The 11426-nt window shown below is 43.1% G+C and overlaps 1 pseudogene; it reads right to left on the bottom strand.

Moving 5' to 3' along the window:
* Positions 1–9147: 9147 nt before the first annotated feature.
* On the bottom strand, positions 9148–11095 carry LOC102874703 (annotated as a pseudogene).
* Between the last annotated feature and the right edge of the window lie 331 nt (positions 11096–11426).

Below are 11426 nucleotides of genomic sequence, written 5' to 3'. Positions count from 1 at the left end.
GCGTGATGTCCCTCTCCAAGGACCTGTCTCTCCTTACAACATGTCCAAAGTATGTCAGACAAGCCCCAGAATCCTTGCCTCCAGGAGTAGCCTGGTTTAACCCTCACTAGAATGAATCTGTTTGTTTTCTTGGCAGTTCAGGGTACATTCAATACTCTTCTCCAGCACCACAGCTCAAAGGCATCAACTCTCCTTCTATCTTCCCTAGTCATTGTCCAACTCTCTGATACATAACAAGTGATTGCAAAGACCATGGCCTGTATTCTACATAGTATTTTACAAAATTCATACACATTGTATTTTTTATAATGAATTACTGTTGACCATTGATTTATGTCTATTATTACCCCACTTTCCACTGAATCTTTCCTATTGGTTCACCCCATTCCCTATCTGCCCACGAAACTCTGCTAGCCTAGTAATTTCTAGTCTTCCCATTTTTCAACCCTGTTTTCTTTTTCCTTTCCCCTTTTGTAACTTTATACACATCTTACTATATATCCTTCTCTTTTCACAATAATGGTCTTATGCAGTATTTGTCCTTAAGAGGTTGAATTAGTTCACTTATGGATTGAGGCTCAATATCAAGAAGACAAAGATTCTCACCCCTAGGCCAATTGGAAACATCAGGATGGATGGTGAAGAGATTGAGATTGTACACAACTTTAGTTTGCTTGGCTACATAGTCAACACTCTTGGCACCAGCAGCTAGGAAATTAAAAGATATATTGCATTGGGAAAGTCTGTTGTTAGGGACCTCTCCAAAGTACTGAAGAGCAATGGTGTCACTCTGGAGACTAAGGTGCATCTGATACAGGCCATAATCTTTGCAATCACTTGTTATGCATCAGAGAGTTGGACAATGACTTAGAAGGAGAACTGATATATTTAAGCTGTGGTGCTGGAGAAGAGTATTGAGTGTACCATGGACTGCTAAGAAAATAAACAGGTTCATCCTGGAGAGGGTTAAACCAGGTTTCTCCTTGGAGGCAAGGATTCTGAGGCTTCTTCATCTGACATACTTTGGACATGTTTTAAAGAGGGAGCAGTCCTTGGAGAGGGGTATCAATGCTTGAGAGGGTGGAGGAACAGCGCAAGAGGGGAAGACCCTCTATGAGGTGGATTGATTCAGTTACTGGGGTAATCAGGATGGGTGTGTCAGAGGTAGTGTGACTGGCAGAAGATAGAGCAGGGTTTAGGGCTGTTGAGTCACAAGGACTGGACAGCATATAACAATGACAACATTAATAATATAACAATATATTACTTCTTAATAGTTCATAGTATTCTGTTGTGTGAATGTACCACAATGTTCAGTCTGTTTGCTTGTTGATGGTCATTTCGGCTGTTCCTATTTTCTTGCTATGTTGAATAACGCTACTGTGAACATAGATGTGCAATCTCTGTTCATGTCTCAATTTTATTTTCATTGGGGTATACTCCTAGCAGTGGAATAACAGGGTCATCTTGGTTTCAATCTTCAGCTTTTTGAGGAAGTTCCAAACTGCCTTCCAGGGAAGTTGTATCATTTTACAACCCCACCAACAGTGTATGAGAGTTCCAGTATCTCCACATCCTCTGAAAAATCTATTGTTTGACGTCCTGTTAAACTTTGCCGCTGCTGCTGGGTTGTGCTACTGGGTTGTGTTGGTATCTCATTGTGGTTTTGATTTGCATCTCTCTTATTGCCAGTAATTTTGAGCATTTCTTCATGTGTCTGTTGGCCTTCCAAATGCCTTCTTTTGTGAAGTCTTTCATGCCTTTTAGCCATTTCATTATTGGGTTACCAGTCTTTTTCTTGTAGAGGACTTGTAATAAATACTCTCTGTAAACTTTCATTGAGATCTTTTGTCTGAGATACAATTTCCAAATGTTTTTTGACAATCTGTAGGTTTTCTTTTCATCCTATTGGGAAGAGGTTTTGATGCACACAGGAACTTAATTTTTCTAATCACAATTAAAATTAAAAAATTATTTTAAAAAAACTGAAACTACTTTCCCCCGCACCCCCCCCCCCAAAAGGCTTGATTCATTGACTTTATCCTCTCCTGGTTGTGCATTTCTGGCTATATTTCCAAGTCTATTTACATTGTAGGCTTAGTCTTCTAAGTTTTATTTCATTTTTTTCTCTGATTCTTGTAAGATCTTAGACTTTACCCCTAGGTCTCTGATCCTCCTTGAGCTGATCTTTGTGTAAGGTATGAGATGTGAACCTGTTTCTGTTTTATGCAGGTAGATGTCCAGTTTTACCCGCACCTTCAATATTTGTTTGAGGCTTTCTGCATCATTGAAGAGTTTGTCCATAGAATCCTTCAAGTTACAAGCAAGTTGCAAGTATTGCAACTTGAGGCTTAAATTTTTCAGTTCTTTCAACTTGAGAAATGCTTAGTGAATTCTTCCCTTTTGATTTTCTAAATCCATCTCTTTGCATATTTTGTTGTGTTGTTGTTGTTGTTGTTGTTGTGTACCATTGAGTCAGAACCAACCCATAGCTGAGCCTCCAGTGGGTTTTCAGAAGCAGTTAATCATACGGGAGGAGATTCTCCATCCTTTTCCCATGGAGCAGCTGATGACCTCGAACCACCTGCCTTTGGGATTGCAGCGCAGCTTCTTGCCACTAGGCCAGCAGAGCTCCCTTACTTTGTTATAGGCATTGTATTAAATTGTTTACTGAGTATTCAATTTTTTACTGAGTGGAGTAACTCTACCAGTGGTTTCTAGTTACTGTAACTTCAGTTTAAGTGAAAGAGTGTTTTACTACTTTCTTTTAGTAGGATTCTCTTTTTTTTTTTTTATTAGGATTCTCTTAGCAAAGTATCACAGTTGTTGTTCTTGATTGCCTTCAAGTAGAGCATGACTCATAGCAACTCTATGAACAAAAGGCTTGAAACCCCTCTACAACTACCGACATTTATCAAAGATCATAGTGTTTCCAAAGACATGTTATTTAGGAAGCAGACATAGAGAGGTGGCTAAAAAGAATGTTTTTTGTTTAATTTGGGTTTTTGTTTTGTTTTGTTTTTTACCTTTCTAGAGGTTAGCAGTCTGAATTCAGGGTGTTTGCTGGGTTATGCTAACTGTGAAGATGCATCCTTCTCTCTTAACATTAAGCTAACAAGGAGACAGAGGGGAGACAGTCACATAATTTCAATTTTCCTCTTCCTATGGCTGTCTCCCTTCTGTGTCACCATATCTGTATCTTCCTCTTTGCAAAGGACACCACTGTATGGATCAGGATTCCCCATACTCCAGTCTGAGTTCATGTTAACCTAGCTAATAACATCTTCAAAAACACCTTGTAAACACGGTCACACTCACAGGTACCAGAGAAATAGGACTTTCTTTTCTAAGATGAGAACATAGGGGTTTTTTTTTCCATAACGCTCTCCTCCAAAAGCATAAATTATCCAGAATTCCTCTGCACCAGAGAAATTTAATTGTTCAGTTCTAGTCTACATATATCAAATTCAAACTCAAAATGATCTAGTCAGTTCAGATCATAGCAACCCCATCAGTTTTGGAAGCTGTAAATCATAAGAGGATGAGGCTGCCTACTTTTATCCGTTGGAGCTAATGGTGGTTTCAAAATGCCAGAGATACACAGCCTTTGAGTTAGCCATGTATACATATAAAGTAGTATTGGAATTGTTATCCTTGAGACACATCTTGTCAATTAGAGTATGAAATTTATACTTTTATTTCAACATACTCTACTCATCAATTCACAGAGCTACTTAGATTGTACTTTTCTGCCTAACCTTTTGAATGAGGTTGTTTCAAACATTTGTAATACATTTGTACTCATTTGTCACTGTCCGCATTCCTTCCTGAGATTCCCAAGCCACCTGAGTTTCATTCCTTTGCATGCATTAAGTTTCACTCTTTGTGCTGTAAGTTCTATGAGTTTTGACAAATGCAAGATGTCATATACTCATTACTATATTACCATAAAGAATAGATTTTTGTCAAAATCCCCTGCATATTGCCTGTTCATTTCTCCTTCCTGCCAACCACTGATCTTTTTATTAGCTCTATAATTTTGCCTTTTCCAGAATGTCATATAATGGGACTCATACAACATGTAGTCTTTTTGGACTGACTTCTTTTAGCAAGATATAATTACAATTCCTTCATGTCTTTTTGAGAGCTTGATAGATCATTTTTTTATCACTCAATAGTATTCAATTTTGTGAATGTATCTCAGTTTATTTATCCATTCAGCTACTGAAAACCATCTTGGTTGTATCTAGTTTGGGAGATTATGAATAAAGCTGCTATAAACATTTGCATCTGGATTTCTGGGTGGATGTTAGTTTTCAACTAATTTGCATAAATCCCTAGATGCATGGTTACTAGATAATTTGGTAAAATTATATTTAGCTTTGTAAGAAACTGCCAAAATTCTCTTCCAATGTGGCTTGTATCATTTTGCATTGCTACTAGCAGAGAGTAAGAATTCCAATAGCATAGTTTCTTTAACTGCAAGAACAAGCAAGCCTTCAGTTTCACAGAAGCTCATTGTGACAGATCAGCTCTGTCATGGGGATTAGAAAGACATTCCATTTCCATGGTTAATGCCTTCTTGGAAATGAACCATGAACTTTAGAAATTGTGTAGAGACAGCACTTATATTCAAGGGAACATGAAAGTATAATTCTTTTCCTCTCTTGTATGGCTAATGTACTATGGTCATAGCACAGGCTGTGCCCAATTTCTTATTGTAAAAGGCTACTGGGAGAATTGAAGGGAAAAAAACAAAACCATATGCCTAATCTAGTACAAGGGAGCTCTGGTGGCACCACCTGCAGAGAGTTGGACTGCTAACTCAAAGGCCATACTTCCGGCAGTTCAAATCTAGTTACTTTGCAGGAGAAAGATGTGTAATGTCCTCTCATGTGACATATAGTCTTTAAGTCTAAATGGATGGTCAGCTGCTAGTTGGTTCCAAATTAGCAGCAATGAGCATAATCCCACACAAAGAAGCCCTGCTGACAGTGTAACACATTCAGCGATTAATGGAAAGGTCAGCAGTTCTAATCCACTAGCTGTTCTGCAAGAGAAAGTTGAGCTCTTCCCTCTTATAAAGATTTACATCTTCAGAAATACAATGGAAAGCTGTAATGAGTCAGAATCAATTGATGGCAGTGAGTTTGGGTTTTAATCCCACACACACCAGTATTTTATCAGACAGAGCTAGAGAATGAAGCATTAGCATTACCATTTTAAATCTAAGACATTTATGGAGTTAAATACTAGAGATCACCTCCAGGAGATAAAATGCAAAATAAGGAGAAGGGGTTCCATCATTATGAGCCTAAATTAAAAATGTATTAGCTATGTGACTCAGCAAATTTACTAATCTCATCAGGTTCTAATTTAGTTTCTACTAAATAGAAATAATAACAGCATTCTTCTCATAAGGTTGTAGGAATAAACCAGTACACTGTGACTATTACTGATGCAGTATCAAGACCTAGGCCCTTGCCTCAATCCAGGACTAATTCTGAAAGGTTGTCCAACTCCTCAGCTCCCAGTGGGATTGGAAAACTCCTCTCTAAGTGATCTTATTTTTCCATAAGAAGGAATTGGATCTCAGTTTCTCTTGTCCCTCTACCCAATTCTGCTTCCTTCACTGTCTCTCAAGTGTTACACTCTATAAAAAGAGAGCTGTTGGCATGCAAACAGCCAGTTTTGCTCTCCTCTAGTCTCAAAAGAGGGAACAGTCACTATCAACAGCATTCACAGCATTGGATTGATTCCTGTGAGGTGCTGGAGAAGAGTTTTGAACATAACCATGAACTGTCAAGAGAACTAATAGATCTGTCCTGGAGATGGTGAAACCAAACCGTTTCCTGGAGGCAAGGATTTTGAGATTCCATCTTTGAGCATGTAGCCAGGAGGGATCAGTCTTTGGAGAAGAATATTATGCTTGGAAGAGTCAAGGAACAGCGCAGGAGAGGAAGGGCATGGATGAGGTGGATTGACCTCAATGAGACCAGCTCAGGATAGAGCAGGCTTCAAAGCTATTGTGCATATATATGGTCGCTATGAATCATAGTCAACTCATAACTCATAGTCAGCACATAACGACAACAACAACAACATGTGATCAAGCATACCCCCTTACTCTCTCACCCACTTCTCCTATTTCTATAAGCAGTTGTCCCTCCAAGAGCTCTCACTTCTCTGCTACTGGGGCCACAAATCTGTTGCAATGGCCATGCAGAGCTAACAAGAAATACTCATAGTTATGTGATTTATTTATAGTTATGACGTTAGAAACAGAATACAATATTCAAAGGTTTTTTTTAACTCACCCTCACAGTTTTCTGTCAGTGTTACAGAGTTCTCTTCTTGTTGTTAAGTGCCATTGAGTCAGGTACAACTCGCAGTGACCCTATTAACAATAGGTCTGAACCCTGACCATTCTCATGATTGGTCCTGTCAGCTATGAGACCTCAGAAGTCCCCGAAGAGCAAAGGGCTCTGGCTCTGTGAGACAGCAGTATCCAGTCAACTCCTTCACACTGGTGACCTCTGGTTCTCCACTGCTCCTGCTGCTCTCATCTAGATCCCAGTCCAAGTTGCACAGGAATCTCTGGTCCAAATGGTGTTAGCTTAATTCTCTGATAATTCTTTCTTGCTGTTAGTGGCATTCTCATTTTCCTATCTCTGAGCCTGAACAATTGAAACCTGGCAGGATGACAAGACTAACCAAAGCCATCATTAATAGTATAAACACTTTGTTTGCAGAGTCCCATTCTAAATATTCTATTCACATTATCAGTATAGTTCTACATAGCCATGTGGCAAAAGGCAACTTGTTATGAGAGTAGTTTTGAACAATGAGCTTACACTACACTCTCCATCTTGGAAAACTTATTGAAAACTGTCATCATTGTCAACATAACCTCTGTCATAGCTGCTATTTATTTCAAGGTTCTTCTCTCCAGATCCATAGCTGAGTGTACACTGTAGCAATTCATCCACTGGTTATTCATTTGAAGAATTAACTTTTCTTCTGCAGGTAGACAGGCCTTCACACTCCAAAAAGTAATGAACCAACTTGGACTGTTCAACTCCATTTAAAATATTGGCCATTTCCTTAGCATGGATTGTTGTAACTGTGTGTCAGGTGTCGTTGAGTTGAGTATGATTCATAGGCCCCTGTGAACAGCTGACCTGAACCTTGCCCTGTCCTGTTCCATCCTCATCATCCTTGACACACTAAAGCCCATGTCAGCACTATTCTCCAGGATCACAGCTCAAAGGCACTACTTACTCATTGTCCAGTTTTCTGAGGCATAGCAGGTGATTGATAAGACCATGACCTGAATCAGGCACGCCTTAGTCTTCAAACTGATGTTGCTGTTTGTCAATATTTTAGAGAGGTCTCTGACAGTGAGTGAACTTGCCCAATGCAGTATGTCTCTAAATTTCCTGACTCCTGGTATTAAGAGTTTTGATTGTTGATCCTCCCTAAATAAAATCACTGACAGCTTCAATCCTTTCTCCATCTATCATAATGTGACGTTTGTGATGAGGACTTGTTTTCATGATGTTGAGATGCAATTTCTAGTCTTTTATGTTGTACAGCAAGTGTTTTAAGCCCTCCTTACTTTTAATAAACAAGGTTGTATCAGGTGCATAATACAGGTTGTTGACCGGCGCTGGCTGAAAATCGCCTGTGACTTCATCCATAGCCACTGGTGAGAGTCAGCGCCCAGAGCCATCAGGGGCTTTAAGCTCGTTGCCCACTGCTGTGGTGCGGACAGCTGAAACCCAGGCCCCAACAGGCACCTGGGGGGGGGCGGGGAATCCCAGACTCTACTTCATGCTCTGCTGGAGAAGGAGGGGCAGTCTCCTGTACCAGTCAGATCCAATTTGACGGTACACACACACACACACACACACACACACACACACACTTTTCCTTCTTTTTTTAAAAAAAGACTACTTCAGCCGTCGCGGCCCTCTGCCTGGGGCGGGCTGCCCTCGGCCCCTGGCCCGGGGTGAGCCGTCGCAGCCCTCAGGAGCAAGAAGGCAAGCAGGTGTAACCCAAGACCACCAGTAAGGTGATAAAGCGTCCTCCCTTCCCCCCTTTATATCTATGCCCCTGTTCAGCATGAAGAAGCCAGAGAGTCGGCATCCAATTCCCAAATCAATAAGACAGTTGGTTTAATTACTATTGGAAAATGCTTGTCATTCCTCTGTAGCATCTGGTCCCCACTGGACCCTCATCATTTCCTTCACCTGCTCCCCCCACTGACCAAACTGTGCAGCTCTGCAACTGCATCCTGGCCCATCCTCACCCTTCTGCCCCCAACCCTCACCTCCTTGTACCCACAATATGTTTTTCCCAATAAAAGAAATGTTAAAAAAAATACAGGTTGTTGAAGAGTCTTCCTCTGCTCCTGATGCCACATTCCTCGTCATGGAGTTTGTCTTCACAAATTATTTGTTCAACATACAGATTAAATAAGTTCGCGTGGATAGTGCTGTTGAAAGAGAGTTGACAAAGATGAGCAGAAAAGAGACTTTTTTTTCCTTTGGCTTTGTTTATTGACATACAGGTAGGCTTTATAGCAACAGGTCTGGAGGTGGCTGTAGTGGGAAAATGGAAGGTGGAGGGAGGAGTGTTTGTCTGTAGAGACATCTGAGTGGGGGGCAGGATCAGAAGTGCCCAATACACTAACAAGGTGAGAACAGGGGAGGCTAAAGGGCTGTAGAAGCTATTAAGGGCGAAGGCCACTCTGCATACACTTAAGCCACAGCCCCGTGGCTTCAGCCCTGGCTCTTGCTATTTCCTGCCCCCAGGCCAGATCTGAATTTTCTATAGGAACTGAACACAAAGGAGAGGGAACTGCTGACCTTTTGCATTAAATATGCACAGGGCCTCCAGTCCTGCACCCCTCATTCTTCCCCTGCCTGAGTGGAGCAAGATGAAGGGCAGTCAGCCCGAGTTACCTCACCAAAGCAGGGTCTTAACAAATAGTCATGTGTCACAGAACTTTGTCTTTCTTCCCTGTTGTCCCAGCCCACCAGTGCCACACTACAGTCCCAAGTAAGCACTACAAGCATTGCTGGCCTAATGGATGGGTTGTGGGGAGAGGATGGGACAGGGGCCAGAGAACGTGCCCCAGGGTTATCATGGTGCAGGCACTACATTCATGGTGTCGGTGAAGCCAGAGCCTGGATGCCACCCGGTCAGCACAATGACCACGTCTCCACTTTTAAAGAAGCCTCGAGCTTTACCTACATTCATGGCCAGGTTCACCCAGAGGTCCACATCTTCAGCCCAGGCAGACTGCACTGCATCCTTGCTCAGCACAGGGAAGATGCCACCATACAGGTGGGCCTGACCGGCAGTCTGGGGGTTCCAAGTCACAGCAATGATGGGGGGCCAGGGTACCTAGTTACCTGGTGAGCAGACTGCCAGACTTGGTGAGGACGATTATGGCCCCACTGCAGCACTTGAATGACGCCTTCACGGCGCCCACAGTGGCGGCTTCTGTGGGGTCGCTGGTAATAGGCGCCAGGCAGCTGAGCTCCTCAGACAATTGCAAGTGGTACATGGCAGCCTCTGCCTCACGGGCAATCAGGTGCTGCATGCGCACAGCCTCCAGCGGGTAGTTGCCTTTGGCCGTCTCTCCAGACAGCATGATGCAGTCAGCGGCATCCATGACCGAATTGTCCACATCACTGCTCTTAGCGCAGGTCAGCCGTGGCTTTTTGATCATGCTCTCCAGCATCGGAATGGCACAGATGACAGGCTTCCCAGCTCGGTTGCATCACCCAATCATCATCTTCTGAGCGAGGAAGACCTTCTCCGCGGGAATTTCAATGCCCTGATCACCATGCTGGCCTCCAGGATCTCATCAAACCTTCTAATTCCCTCATGATTCTCAATCTTGCTGGTAATCTTGATGTTCTCTCCCAGGACCTTCCTGACTTCATGGACATCGACTGTTTTTTGAATAAAAGATGCAAACACCATATCCACGTTCTTCTCTACCCCAAACTTCAGATCCTGGATGTCCTTTTCTGACACTGCAGGCAGGTCCACAGCAATGCCAGGGAGGTTCACACCCTTCTTGCTGCCCAGTGAACCCCTTTTCCACTTCAGAAGTCAGTCCCTTTCTCTTTCACCTGCAGAGAAATAAGTCCATCATGCACGTAGATCTTGCTGCCCACTTCCACCACTTTGCAAATTTTCTTGTAGTCCAGCCACAGGACATTCTCACCACACTTGTCCATGGACGCATTATCCAGAGTGATCTTGAGGGTGGCTCCCTTCTTCAGCTCCACCTCAGGGGTGCTGTGGCTTTTGATGAGCCTAGTTCGAATCTCAGGTCCCTTAGTGTCTAGGGCCACAGCCACTGGCCGTTAGAGAATGGGGTCAGAAGCAAAGCTTTCTGTAGCTGTGCATACATTCTTTTTTACTATTATTATTAAATTTTATTCGTTTTAATGAACATTTACAGGGATTTGGGGTTTTCATTCCTTCATTGCAGCACCATTCTCTCTACCCTCCTCCCCAGTTTGTTCTTCTTCCCCCGCCATCCGAATGTCTGTTTTAATTGTCCAATTGCCACAGTGCTTGTCAAAGTCAGTTCTGATTAATCTCCTTTGTCAGTGTGTCCTTTGCCATTCCCTATCACTCCTCCCTGAGAGAGACTTCACCCTGATTCAAAAGGAAAAGGGGATGGCGTATTCTCTTAGCTACTTCCTGCTGAAAAGGGACGCTGTGGGTTTCAGGGTGAAGATCTTCTCTCACTACTCTAAAGGGCCCCTTTGGCAGTAGGAAACACATAGACATTCTTGATGGTCTCTGCATGGTACTCGTGACTTCCGTGAGAGAAGTTCATACGAGCCACATTCATTCCAGACTTAATCATTTCCTTCAACATTTCCACTGACCGGGAAGCTGGGCCAATGGTACAGATGATGCCAGTGTTCCGGGCTGTAATGGGTGCAGAGTCGATATCCAGGCGGCACATGTGCTCCAGGAATGTGTCAGCCATGGCTGCGTGCAGCTGCTGGGTCTGGATGAAGGCAGAGCCCACTTCACTGTGTTGCTTGGCCATGGTTTCTGTGGTTCTTCCCCTGCGCTCACCTCCGTGTGGCTCGGCTCGTGCTGCGATGCTGCTGCAGGACTGCTCAAGAGTGGAGTGTGGGACGCGCCGCTGCTCTGCCAGAATCCTCCAGAAAAGAGACTTTTAGCCAATAAGCATTTCCCAGTGCCACTGTGGCTGACCCTGCAGCAGGTTTTCAGAGGCAGTAAGTAAGTTGCGTGAAAGGAGATTGGCCGTCTTTCCACCATGGAGCAGTAGGTGAATTTGAACCATGTACTTTTGGGTTGGCAGCATGGCTTGTTAACCACTAAGCCACCAGAGTTCCCCAAGCCAAGTCTGGTTTCTTTTAATT

The sequence above is a fragment of the Elephantulus edwardii genome, unplaced genomic scaffold (genome assembly GCF_000299155.1).
Source record: "Elephantulus edwardii isolate Elephantulus edwardi_28Jun2011 unplaced genomic scaffold, EleEdw1.0 scaffold00326, whole genome shotgun sequence".
NCBI classification, from domain to species: domain Eukaryota; kingdom Metazoa; phylum Chordata; class Mammalia; order Macroscelidea; family Macroscelididae; genus Elephantulus; species Elephantulus edwardii.
This window is presented reverse-complemented; position numbering and strand designations above follow the sequence as displayed.